Below are 13,404 nucleotides of genomic sequence, written 5' to 3' on the forward strand. Positions count from 1 at the left end.
CAAATGATCTCACTTCTATTTGGAACCTGAAAAAAGTTGAATTCATAAAAGCAGAGACAAGAGTGGTGTTTACTGTGGGCTGGGGATGGGGAAAATGGGGACCGGTTGGTCAAAGGGTAAGGTTTCATTTATGCAGGATGAGTATGTTCTGGAGATCTAAAACACAGCATGGTAACTGTAGTTAACAATGCTGTATTTTATACTTGACATTTGCTAAGAGAATTTGTGTTAAGTGTTCATATCAAAAAATTATAACTATGTGAGGTCACTGATGTGTTAACTAGCTTGATTATGATAACCTAACCATTTTAAAATGAATACATATATCAAAACATCACAGTGTACACCTTAAATATAAACCCATTTTACTTGTTAATTAAAAAGTACCTGGCTCTCCTCTCTTTAAGTGAACATTGCGGAAGAGGAAGAAGACACATAAGTAGAGAGTGTTAGTATCATATGCCGAGTATAGCAATTTAAGTTAAACCCAGGTTCAATGGGAACACCAAGGAAGGCACTTAGGCTACAGATAAAGCCTTGAAAACTTTCTTGAAGTAACTGCAACAACAGTGCCTTGCCCATTGAGAGCACTCAATAAAAGTTGGCTATTATTACTATGGAAGTACACAATATTCCTGCCCTCAAAAAACTCACACTCTAGCAGGGATAAAGTACCAACACATAACTATTATAACTTGCAATTTTTGCTCAAGGGTCTGTTGAAGAAAACAAAAGTGGATAATAGCTCACATCCAATGAATGCTACCTATGTACCATGCACTGTTCAAAGGATATCATATATATTCTTTCATTTGGTTCCCACAACTATCCTATGCTTACTTCCATTTCTCTCAGTTATAGATAGGGAAACTGAGGTACAGAGAAGTAAAGTAACTTGCTTAAGTCCAAGTTATGACTAATAAATGGTGTTAAGTAGTATGGGGAGGAGGGGGAAGCAGCTCCTGATATGAGAAAGCTGGCTTGGCACACACAGGTAGGTCATGTTGCTCTCCTGTTGGATATACAGAATCTCACAAAATACCAACATCAGACAAGTTTACTCTGAAAACATGATAAAGTGAAACAAAATAAGGGCACTTCATAATGTAATCTAAGCATAAACAAAAACAAGTTCACTACATCACCCAGAAAAGCTTTATCCTCACTTTAGTCTACCCAAATTTTATAGATAAGATTTATTAAGATGCCTAATCATAAAATTGCTCTTGCTTGCTGATGGCATTTAATACAGAATGAACTCCTACTTCCTAAGACTCTCCCCCAAATTACCCAACCAAAGCCCAAAACCTGTTATACATCCTTTTCTACCACTCTTTTACTAGAACACCCCATGAGTCCTTATTGTACTAGTATCCTAGGGCTGCAATAACAAAATAACTCAGACTGAGTGGTTCAATAAGAGCAATTTATTTTCTCACAGTTCTGGAAGCTAGAAGTTCAATATAAAGGTATTGGCACATTAGGTTTCTCCTCCAACTTCTCTCTGACTTGCAGATGGCTGCCTTTTCACTGTGTCCTCACATCAGTTTTTCTCTGTATGCATATGCCCTTGGTGTCTCTTTGTATGTACAAATTTTCTCTTCTTATAAGAACTCAAGTCATGTTGAATTTGGACCCAGCAGTAATGCCTCATTTTAACTTATTCACCTCTTTAAAAGTCCTGCCTCTCAATACAGTCACCTTCTGAGGTACTGGGAGTTAGGGCTTCAACATATGAATTTGGGAGGGGACACAGTTCAGCCCATAATATCTATAATGTGCATTTTCGTTCACTGTAACAAGTAGTAAACCTAACTTTTTCAACAATAGGTATGTTCCTGGTAGTCTTTGGGTGGAGAGCACTGATGCAAATTATAACTAGTCACTAATAAATGACAACTTTAAAAAGGAAGAATAGCATATGTGGTTAATAAAGGTGAAAAGAATGTGCTTTCCAACAATGGGAAAAGAGCAATTCATTGTGGCTATTGAGATCCAGCCAATACATGGTATAGCATTTCATATGTTTAATATAATTTGTTTTTGTTTTTGAGGCAGGAGCCAAATCTTTTTTTTTCTTCATATTTAACCCCAGTGCCTGGAAGGTGCAAATGTATTTGTGTAGAGCTTGACAAATGCAAGATAAAGAAGATATTGTTTCTATTTTCAAGATGTGTACATCTAACTTCTTTGTTACCCAATTTTCTCAATTGTAAAATGGGATTAATGCAATTGTGAGGATTAAGTAAAATAATTTGTGTAAATACTTGGCATAGTATCTGACACATAATAAGTAAGTGGACATACACATAAGTAAGTGTCCATTATTTAAGGATGAGCTATTATTTATGGGTGAATTTCATAGATATGAAATGAGAGGGAGAAAGAACAAGAATGCTCCAAGCAGTTGGAATGGTAGAAATCAAGACAGAGAGGTGACAAATTGTAAAAGAGCCCCTATGCCCAGACAGACACCATACTGCTCAGCAATGAAAGACCCATGGAGAGTATCTCAAACTAGATAAGGAAACCCGTATTTTGTTGACAATGGGGTATCTAGAACATTTGCCTCTTGTGCTTTGCCAGGGAAAGAGAAATCCCACCTCCCTGCCCAACCTGTGCTGTTTCTGGGGAGGGGTTGTGTGACAGGCCATAGAGGCTCTGTTGAGGGTGACAGTGACAAGTTGCACACATCCAGTCTGAAAGCCTGAGCAGTGGCAGTAAAATGAGGCTGCAGCTGTGGCAGTAGAGAAACCTGAAATTGGGCCCTGATTGACTGGAGAAGCTGTGCTTTGGCACTGGGTGGCTGGAGCAAGTGTACATAAGTAACTTAGTTTTACTCCTTCTGCTCTAGCACCGACCTTTGCATGGCTTGCCATAGCTCCTAGTGGTGGTGGTTCAGAGGCTCAGACTCCAACCTAACCCCCAGGGCTCCAGGGTGCTAGAGTCCCTTCTAAGTTGCTCTACAATCCCTTGCCATTTCCCGTTGGGTTTCCAGGAATTCTGAAGGGTAATGGTCCTCTAAGGGATTTCTCAACGACTGCATTCAGGCAGATTCCTTTTCCTTCCTTGCGTATTCATGTTCCCTTCTTCTCTTCTTCTTTATTCAAGAAAACTTCCCTTTCCAATTCTTTGGGGAAGGGTCTTGCACCCCACCTTTCATGATCCAACCCTTGGGGGCCTAGGCTCTGAAGTTAAAGGTAGGTAGAGATCATAGAGATCGAATGGTTAGATGCTTGATGGAAGAAGCCATTAGACTATTCTCCCCCAAACTTCAGAGCGCCCCTCTATGTACACATAACTGTCCTAAAAGATGTGGGAGAGTGGTGTCCAGCTGCGGGTCTGCCTAGGAAAGAACGCGCCACTGGCGCGGTGGACTGGGCTGGTTGCAAGAATGCGAGTGGGGGGCGGGGTGGGGTGGGGAAGGGGGGTGCGCGCCCTTTATGACAGGTGGCCGCGCAGTGCGCGCTCCCGGGCGCCTAAGGGGAGGGAGGGACAGACGGACAGAGTGGGAGGGGGCACATGGGGAAGGGACTATAGACAAGGTAGAGAGCAGGAGGGAAAGGAAAGGCTGTGGTGGGGAAGGGAGACAGGGGAGAACGCGGCCAGCAAGAACAACCGTGTTGGAGGAAACAATGGCAGGGGCAATAGCGATGGTGGCAGCCGAGGCAGTCCCACTCTGGGCACCTTTCTGAATGGGCAGAGGCATCTCAGGGAGAAGAGAAGAGCAGGCAGCGCCCGCTGAGGCTCTGAGAAAAGCGGCGGAGGGAGGGGAAGGAGGAGGAGGAGGAGAGAGGGGGGAGGGGGACGAGGTAGGGGGAGAACCCGGGACGGAAAACCAGTAGCATCAGCATCAGCAGCCGCAACCGCCACACCAGTAGCAGTAGCAGTAGCAGTAGCAGTAGCGGCAGTAACAGCATTTAGCAATAGCTTTAACGACTACAGAGACAGTAGCAGCCGCCCTCCTTCTATCTCCCTCCCGCGGACCGCCGCAGCCACCGCACCGAGAGGGCTCCAGCGCCGCGCGCGCAGCCCGCTGCTGAGGTAGCCTCGGCCGGAGCAAGCTGTCGTGCACCCGAAGCACGGAATCCGGGAGCAGCACCACAGTCATCGAGGTGCTGAGTTTCAGGGCCAGAGCCCGACAGCTCTGACTCCATCTAGCGCGGCGGCGGCGGCGGCGGCGGCGGCGGCGGCGGCGGCGGCGGCGGCGCCTGAGGGACACAGGCGCGTCCACCTGGCGGGCCTGGCGCATGGAGCTGAGGCAGAGGCGGCGGCGGCGGCGGCAGCAGTAGCAGCGGCGGCGGCTGCAGCTCAAGCAGCTGCGGCGACGGCGGCAGCCCAGCCTTGACTGAGACCGCGCTAGTTCCAGCGCCCGCTGCCTGAGCCCGCCAGCGACTTGCGCCTGCTGAGTCGGCCTGTGAGGTGAGTACGAGCGTTATCGACCAGCTCCCTGGCCTTCTCGCAGGCTCCCGGGCTGGCTCGAGGTGGCAAGGGGTGGAACGAATTGCGGGAAGCCAAGATCCAAGAGGAGGAAGGGAAAACGGAAGGGAGGACCTCTGTGTGAGAATGGCGTGCATCTGTGTGTCTGTGTGTGAGGGAGCAAGGCAGTAAGGGCGAGAGATCTCGGGTAGCCCTGATAGGCACTGCAATCTAGGAAAGGCCTCTGCCTGCGCTGGGAGAGGGGGGAGGGGAAGCGAGCGGGCCGGAGCCTTGGCGCTCACACGCACACAGCCCCGCATCGAAGACAGCAGTGTGCCTCCTCCTTTCGGGCTGCTGCTGGAGAGATCCTGGCCAGGGAACTGGCACCAACACTGCACGCTTCCGCGCAAGCGGGAAAACCCACGCGGCGGCCGCGACTGGGAGCCAGGGCCAAAACGGCAAAGGTGCGAAGTACGGTCGCCAGCGCCCCCTACGCGCTTGGGGCTGCCCGGCCAGCCTCGGAGCGCTCCCCAGCACACGCCGACCGACGGAGGGCCGCGGGCGGGTTTGTGTTGGGGGCCCCAGCGAGCCTCGCCCAGCCTGTCACCTTCTCTGAAATTGGCCCTCGGCCCCTTTCCCGTTTTCGGCAATCGAATTGACACTCTCCTGCGTAGTTTCTGGTGCTTCGCTCTGCCGCGCCCCGCTGCACACGTCCGCTGGGGTCTCGCACACCCGGTGGGGCTGGGAGGCTGCGAGCCGTGTGGGGAGCAGGGCCCGCTCCGGGAAAGTATGGAAAACGCGCCGCTGAGTTGGCGCCGTTCTGCTTAGGAATCCAGTGGTTTCAGCATGACTGCTTCTCTGTCTGATTCGTGAGGGACCGAATCACCCGCGCAAGGTTTCCTGTCTTTTTCGAAGTTGAAAAAAAAAATTGGCATCTCCATTTCAACATCGGCACACTTGATTTTTGTCGAGCTTCTGGTTGCATTTTGGAATCAGTGGGTTTCATATTTTGCTTTTGGGTTTTGGCTCCCAGCATATTGTTGAATTCTGTGCACAGCAGTGTACTTAGCTTATGTGGCCTTTTCCTAACGTTCCATTTTCTAGACTTATCTGAAGAGACGTGATTTGTGTGTAGGGCTGTTAGAGCTGTTTTTAAAAAGCATCGAAAGCATGTCACCAGTGATTTAAATATCTCCTCGATTGTTTTTGGCGGAGGAGCGGTGTGCTGATAGTTCCTGAAATATTTTGCTTTGCTGAGAAAAGGTGTTCCAGTAGCCTTCTCTGAACTACAGAGACCATTTGGGTTTCAGAGAATGAATCTCCCTTAAATCTTGTACACATAGGGTGCCATAATCAAACATTTTATTTGCAGCAGTGATGTTCCGGTGGCTGAGGAGAATTTACACTTATTTAAAATATATTTTTAGAAGGGAACAGAAAAACCCTAAGTGACTGTCATTTTACATATTAACCGGGAAACTGGATAATCAAATAAAACTGGCTGAGTGTCTGAAACTATCCCAGTGAAATATGTGGCTGTGAATATAATTAACCATCTGTCTAGTGAGCAATTTAAATTTGGGCTGGTACATTTTTATTACAGTGTCTAATTTCTGGAAGTCTTGTACATTTTACCCAGCAGTTACAACAAAAACGTATTTGCTTACTAGGTCAAAGATTTTCTTGTGTGGTGGTGGGATTCCCCCTCCTCCCCGCCCCACCCCCATGTTTCCTAGCCCTCACACTTTGACCTGTGAGATCAAATTGAGCCTCTTGTTTTCTCGTATGGCATGTTTACAGTAGAAGAACTCAGACTGGTAGCTAGTGATTAGACATTTTTGTTTCTCAGAAATACCTTCCAGTTGCATGCATTTGAGTTGAACAAAATGTAATTTTTTTTGTGCACATGTGTTCAGATGGAGTAGGGTGATTCAACAAAATTCAAGACTTCAAAATTGACTTCATTTACTTTCTTTTATTCTAATTATCCACCTAGCTCTTCCCTAGCTGTCCCAACCACCTTTCCACACTCCACAAACACACACACTCACACACACAAAATCATATCCTTTTGTCCTTATAGCCAGTTTCTTAGGTTAATAGTATTCAAATCTGTGATTTTATCGGTATGTTGAGAAGCTGCTTTTTCTGGAAGTCAAGAGTGTAAAATACAATAAGATGAAAGGACCTTGTATGTATTTTTAAATTTTTCCCTATGATGTGATTTTAACCAGAAATTTACTAGGGAGGAAAAAAGGAATAGATTTTGGGTGGAGATGGAACGGCCCTAGAAGATTAAATTTAAAATAGCTGTTGTTAACATAACAGAACAGAACAAAATAAAAATGAACCACTAACTGATTGTGCAGTGGACTAGAAAAAGTCATTTAAAGGAAAATACTTTTAAAACAAATATTTGGCTAAATAATAGCTTTGATTAATGGGTAACAATTATGTAAGCACATGGTAGAATTTGACATATGTCAAGTTTGTTAAATAAATCAGCCTGTTCAGTGAATAAATCTTTGATGCATCATTGCTTTTTAAAACATACAGGCGTGTATTGCGTGCGCGTGAGCACACACACACACACACACACACACACGCAAGCAAACCTGTAACACCCTGTTGCCAAAGTCAAACAAGTACAGAACACTGCCACTTTCTCTCTGTTTCAGAGCCTCTTTTCTCCCTTTTTCTTTTTTTCACAATCCTCTGGTTACCTGTAAACTACCTGGTGTGCAGAGAGAACTAAAGATATGGTGGTTGCCTGTGTTTAGGAGTGGGATAAAAGAGATGAGGAAACTGATTAAGTGCTGGATTTTAAACATTCAAAAATGTGCTCATCTGTCAAAATCACTGTGGAGGTCCTGGTCTCACCAAAATATTTGCTTAACCAAGAGTGACTAGCCTAACCCAAAAGCTTTCGTTGATGGCAGTTTCTCTGTTCCTAAGTCCAGTTATAGGGAATACTTTTTTTTCCTCCTAATACATTAGTAAAGGGAGAGAAAGAGATTCTAACTGGCCTTTGATTGTCACATTATCTTTAAACTTATTTATCTGGTGACACATATGAGGTTTAAGTGTTCCTGCTTGTAGCAACCAAAAAGAGAAGAACCAAAGTGTATAATAGGGAAGGGAAATGATATAATAAGGAGTAGGTCATTCTGGCTACCCTGCTTTTCCCCTCTTAAAGATTTCAGTGACAATAGCCAGACCTCCAGGATCCTCTAAGTCTTTTTCTAACATACAAAAATCCTTTTAGAAACTTCCTTTATCTCTATTAAGTTGATCTCCCCCAGCTTAAAAGTATATAATCAATTGCTCCTCACAATCACAGTGCAGTTCTTTCTGCTCACAGGTCTTGTCCCCATGTTTTAATACAAACACTTAATTGCACAGAAAAGCAAAACAAAACAAAACAAAATTTCAGGTTTGCACATTTTTTCCCTTTGCCTCCTATGAAAGATTGCCCATCAACTAGCTCCCTCATTAACAGTTTCTCCACCAGAAAACACCCTTTCAAACCCAAAGTCATAGGATTGGACATAAAGCACTTGCCATGTTCTTTGTGCCACTTTTTCATGGATGCCTTAAAACAAGACAAAGGGCACTGGATGAGACTGCATCATCACTTGGGCCTACCTTTAATTTCAGACCTTTACTCTCACCAAGAAATTATGGACATTGGGGAGGGTATGTGTTTTGGTGAGTGCTGTGAAGTGTGTAAACCTGGTGATTCACAGACCTGTACCCCTGGGGATAAAAATATATGTTTATAAAAAATAAAAAATTATATAAAAAAAAAAAGAAATTCTCATTTTAGGCAGAGATCAACATTCCTTTCTTCTCAAACAACAGTGGCCTTCTGCAATAGTAATAAGCACATCACAACCTTGGGGAAATCTGGTCTGGGTTGGGGTCTGCCTGGAGGATGGAGGGTGGTGGGGAGAAGCTGCCTTATACTGATGGTAGAGCCTTTTCTGGGCCAGGTCTAGGTAAGGGGTGAAGATGCTCTTTGTCCCTCTTCCATTCACTCTTTCATTTGCCTTGGTGATTTGCTAGGGAATGTGCTCTTTTTGGTCTCTTTTTCTGTTGATAATCACTATAACCTGATGTCTTTCCCTCCCTTGTTCTCTGGTAGAAAAAGGACTGAAGTCTTCAGGACAAACTATTATGTATATATTTTTAATTTTTCTAAAAAGCATTTTAAAGGGTCATCTATTTTATCCATCCCCAACAAAATGATTTTGATATAACAATTACTACTATTTTCTCAAACACTCCCAAACCTCATTTAAAAAGTTACATTTTTTCCTCTCTTAGTATCCCATTTTAAGTATTACACAACTAGGCTAAGCAAGCAGCTACTCCTAATATTTAACCTGAGGGGGTTTAGAGGTTAGAGCCCAAGGTTGTACTGTGGGCCTGACTACTAGAGTAATGCCAAGAAAAGGCACAGGGATTGATTTTTCTGTAGGGCAAGTTAAACCATTTCCTCTATGGAGGTCTGTAAGTGGTGTGGAGATATGTTATGGTTGAAACCTCTTGTCCCAGCATACTTACATCACCCTTAAAGACAAAAAAGTTCTATGGTCATCCTAACTATAGGGCACCTTTAAATCAAACAAAGCGGTGCTATTTTAATTCTGGAGCAGGGCTATTCTTCTTTTCGTGGAAGACTGGTGATAGGTAATAACCTTAAAGCATACCAGGAGGCATTTGGGTTTAGGAAGATCATCTTTACCATGGCTGTTGTAAAACAAAAGAGGGTCGTACCAACAGAAGTGTGAATTCATCTTTTTAGAATATGTTTTGAAAAATGCACAAGTAATTTTCTCTCTGTCCCAAATAGTTTGCATGTGGTAAATATGTAGATATTACATGTATTTACATTTGCTTTCTCTGTAATGGCAAAGATGACCTTTTTTTTTTTTTTTTTTTTTTTTTTAAATTTTAATTTATTTTTTATTTTCAGCATAACAGTATTCATTATTTTTCACCACACCCAGTGCTCCATGCAACCCGTGCCCTCCATAATACCCACCACCTAGTACCCCAAACTCCCACCCCCCACCCCTTCAAAACCCCCAGATTGTTTCTCAGAGTCACACAGACCTGTACCCCTGGGGATAAAAATATATGTTTATAAAAAAAAAAAAAAAAAAAAAAAAAAAAAAAAAAAAAAAAGAAAGGACCTTTTTTTTTTTTAAAGATTTTATTTATTTATTTGACAGACAGAGATCACAAGTAGGCAGAGAGGCAGGCAGAGAGAGAGGAGGAAGCAGGCTCCCCGCTGAGCAGAGAGCCCGATGCGGGACTCAATCCCGGGACCCCGAGATCATGACCTGAGCCGAAGGCAGCGGTTTAACACACTGAGCCACCCAGGCGCCCCAAATATGACCTTTTAAACTACTTTCAGTTCTTAGTATCTATGACTGGCCTTCATTGATCTAGGGCTGGGTCAAAAGAAACTTGGTTCACAGGCCAAATCTGGCCCAGTATGGAAAAGAATAATGCGAGCAAGAAGAAAATATGGAGCTATTTAAAGTTGCTTTTGCAAATGTTTTCAAGTGTTCCCTTCATAATCGAGCTTTACTTAGGCCAGTGTTAAAGTGGGTCCACATTTCCTGAATACGTATGTATCAGCTGATAGATAGGGTTTCAGAGATTGTTCAGATCCTGGTGGAGTGGCTGGGTGATGACCCTAAAGGTAAAATCCACATGTGAATCTGTTTGTTTGAGTCCAAACATTAATAGTGGTCTTTTCTTTCTTGCCTATTGGAGTAACATAAATTTTGTGGTGCTACTAAATTCTTTCTGGCCTTCTTTCCAGCATTTGCCACATTATTCCAAGTACATATGTGATTTATTAACCCAGAGACCAGGTCTCAGTAACTTGCTTCAACAAAGGCCTTCTGTCTCTTTAGTTAATAAATAACTGGAACACATTCTGAAGACATATACTTTACTGAGTAATAGAGTAGGAAAAGTGGGCCATCACCACCTAGCCTAGTGGAACATAACCCTTATTTTTGGCATGAACTCCTGTGAAAATTTGATGAATGCCAAGGAAACTGTCTTCAGAAAAGTGCACATTTACGTATATGACACCTGCATACATTTTTAGGAAGTCCAACCATACATTCTGAGTTAAAACCTCTGCACTAGCCTTTGCTTGATTGTTACAAGAAGTCCTGTTGCATGGTTGTCATGGTCTTGGTAGTTTGAAATGGAAGCCATGAAAACGATTCTTTCAAGAGAGGCTGTTATTAAGATACTTCTGGTCCATATCTCTCAGCTATAGTTATAAATATTTTTCTGAATAGCCTGCACAGGTATTTTTTATTATGGAAAAGAATCACTTAGCACTCACTTTGGCTTACTATTCTGACCAAAAATAAGTCAAGGATAGTATCCTTAAATCTTTGATTTGTCAGTTCTCAGATTCTTAAGAATGCCTATTCAATACTCACTCTTCACAAATTCATTATTAATATATAAAATATATTTTAGAAAAACTAATCCTTGTTTGCATGCCCCCATCCATCTCTCTTTCGTCTATCTCTTTTTATATGTTTATCATAGCCAATGGCCTTGACCAAAATAAGGAACTCTTGCTAGCATCAATTTTTAGGTGGCGTCAGAGAGGAAGGTGGTATCCAGGTATCTTCATGAGGACTCCTGCTTCTTATGGGCATTTTGGATTATTAGCAAACTTGGTCATCTAACATGATGTATTTAAAGCAAGGCTCCTTAAGCTCTGCAAACAAGAATATATGCTATATCTGTGTCTTACAGTTGAAGTGGTAGGAATAGGTGGTATCCTATCCATGAATCAATGTTTATTGCTTGTCTCTGCTTTTCATCTCAGCAGTTTGGAGTGTGGCAGAGTATGAGGGCTAATAGAATCCTAAATTTGGAAGTGTCCTTAATCATTATATCTACTTTAATCAGCAACATTTATTGGGTACCTACTATGTGCTAAGCACTGAGATACTGGGAACAGAAAAGAATAAAACAGATTGTCTTGTCTCACAGGAAGTTAGCTTTGTTCCTAGCTGGGTCTTTTTATCATCTGTAACCCCAGCATTTTTCTAATTCGATGCATTTTTCTATTGTTTCTGTATTGTCCCCTTTAGAAAATAAGTGTAGATCTCCTATTTTTTAAAAAAGATTTTATTTATTTCTTTGACAGAGAGAGATGACAAGCAGGCAGAGAGGCAGGCAGAGAGAGAGGAGGAAGTAGGCTCCCTGCTGAGCAGAGAGCCTGATGCAGGACTCGATCCCAGGACCCAGAGATCATGACCTGAGCCGAAGGCAGTGGCTTAACCCACTGAGCCACCCAGGTGCCCCGATCTCCTATTTTTTTAAAAAAGATATTTATTTATTTATTTATTTACACACACACACACACACACACACACACACAGAGAGAGAGAGAGAGAGAGAGAGAGAGAGAGAGAGCCCAAGCAGGTGGAGGGGCAGGTAAAGGGAGAGGGAGAATCCAGGACCTGGGACCATGACCTGAGCTGAAGGTAGTTGCTTAACTGACTGAGCCACCCAGGCACAAACCCCTACCCCTTTTTAAGATTTTTAAAAATTTATTTAAGATGCCTTCTTTTAACACGGCAGAAAAGTTCATTGCAAACATGTATCTGTAGCTGATGCTATTTCCAGCCATCATGGCACAAATGCTTCTGTTCTTATTTCTGCGTTAACTTAGCAGGCCCTATTTAATAAGGAGTAACATGTTTCTTTTCCCTGCAGTTCTGAGGCAATATTTCTATCATTGCTATCATTGGTGATGTGGAATTGCAAATAGCATTAGCCATGATGTATTAACCATTGAGCTAAGATTATAGTGGAGAGTTATTGACTTTTGAGTAATGAATTAAATGTTCTCTGCAAAAGGCCAGCCACCCATCTTTGAGTGACTCAATTTTGTTTTTGTTTTAAGATTTTATTTATTTATTTGAGAGAGAGAGAGAGAGAGAGAGATCACAAGTAGGCAGAAAGGCAAGCAGAGAGAGGAGGGGAAGCAGGCTCCCCGCTGAGCAGAGAGCCCAATGCAGAGCTCAGTCCCAGGACCCTGAGATCAGGACCTGAGCCCAAGGCAGAGGCTTAATCCCCTGAGCCACCCAGGTGCCCCGGGTGACTTAGTTTTTAACCACTAGCTGGGGATTATTTTAGTTTGCTATGGCTGTTGTAACAAATTACCAAAAACCTAGTAGTTTATAAACAGCATGAATTTATTTTCTCACAGTTCTAGAAGTCAGAAATCTGAAATTGGTCTCACTGGGCTAAAGTCAAGGTGTGGGCAGGGCTGCATTTTTTCTGGAGACTCTAGGAGAAACTCTTTTTCTTTGCTCTTTCTAACTTCTAGAGTTTTTCCACATTTTTTGGCTCAAGGGCCCCCTCCATCCTCAAAGTCAGCAAAGGTAGATGGATTCCTTATGTCGCATTCCTTCAATCTTGCTTTCATGGTCACATGTCCTTCTCTGACTCTCACACTTCTGTCTCCCTACTCCACTTTTAAAGACCTCTGTGACTACATAAAGTCTGCCTGAATGGATAATACAGAATAATTTCCTCATCTCAAGGTTGGTTGATTTGCCAACTTAATTTCATCTGCAACCTTAATTCCCCTCATGTCATATAACGTAACATATTCACAGGTTCTAGAAATAGGATGTGGACTACTTTAGAGGGTCATTACTCTGCTTACCACAGCAACTTGATTATTTTTTCTTTTTCTTTTGAAATAATTGTAGATTCACAATATGTTGTAAGGATAGAAAGGTATTATATACCCTTCACCCTGTGTCCCCCCAGTGTTACACCTTACACGCATATATATAGTATATGATCAAAATCATGAACTTGACATTGGAACAATGGGTGTCTTTAGTTTTATGTCATTTCATCACATGTGTAGATTTGTGTAACTACTACTACTGTTAAGATAAAGTACTGTTCCATAAA

The 13,404-nt window shown here is 42.9% G+C and overlaps 2 protein-coding genes across 3 annotated transcripts in view; both read left to right on the forward strand.

Moving 5' to 3' along the window:
* Nucleotides 1-13,404, forward strand: part of ZDHHC15 (zDHHC palmitoyltransferase 15) — a 1,212,570-nt gene that overhangs the window by 643,114 nt on the left and 556,052 nt on the right. The gene's annotated exons all lie outside the window — the stretch shown is intronic.
* Nucleotides 3,827-13,404, forward strand: part of NEXMIF (neurite extension and migration factor) — a 156,331-nt gene continuing 146,753 nt past the window's right edge. For both annotated transcript variants that reach the window (XM_082716036.1, XM_082716037.1), the window contains exon 1: nt 3,827-4,422. The gene's annotated coding sequence lies outside the window, so the exon portion shown is untranslated. The remainder of the gene's footprint in view (nt 4,423-13,404) is intronic.

Source organism: Mustela nivalis (genome assembly GCF_964662115.1).
Source record: "Mustela nivalis genome assembly, chromosome: X".
NCBI lineage: Eukaryota > Metazoa > Chordata > Mammalia > Carnivora > Mustelidae > Mustela > Mustela nivalis.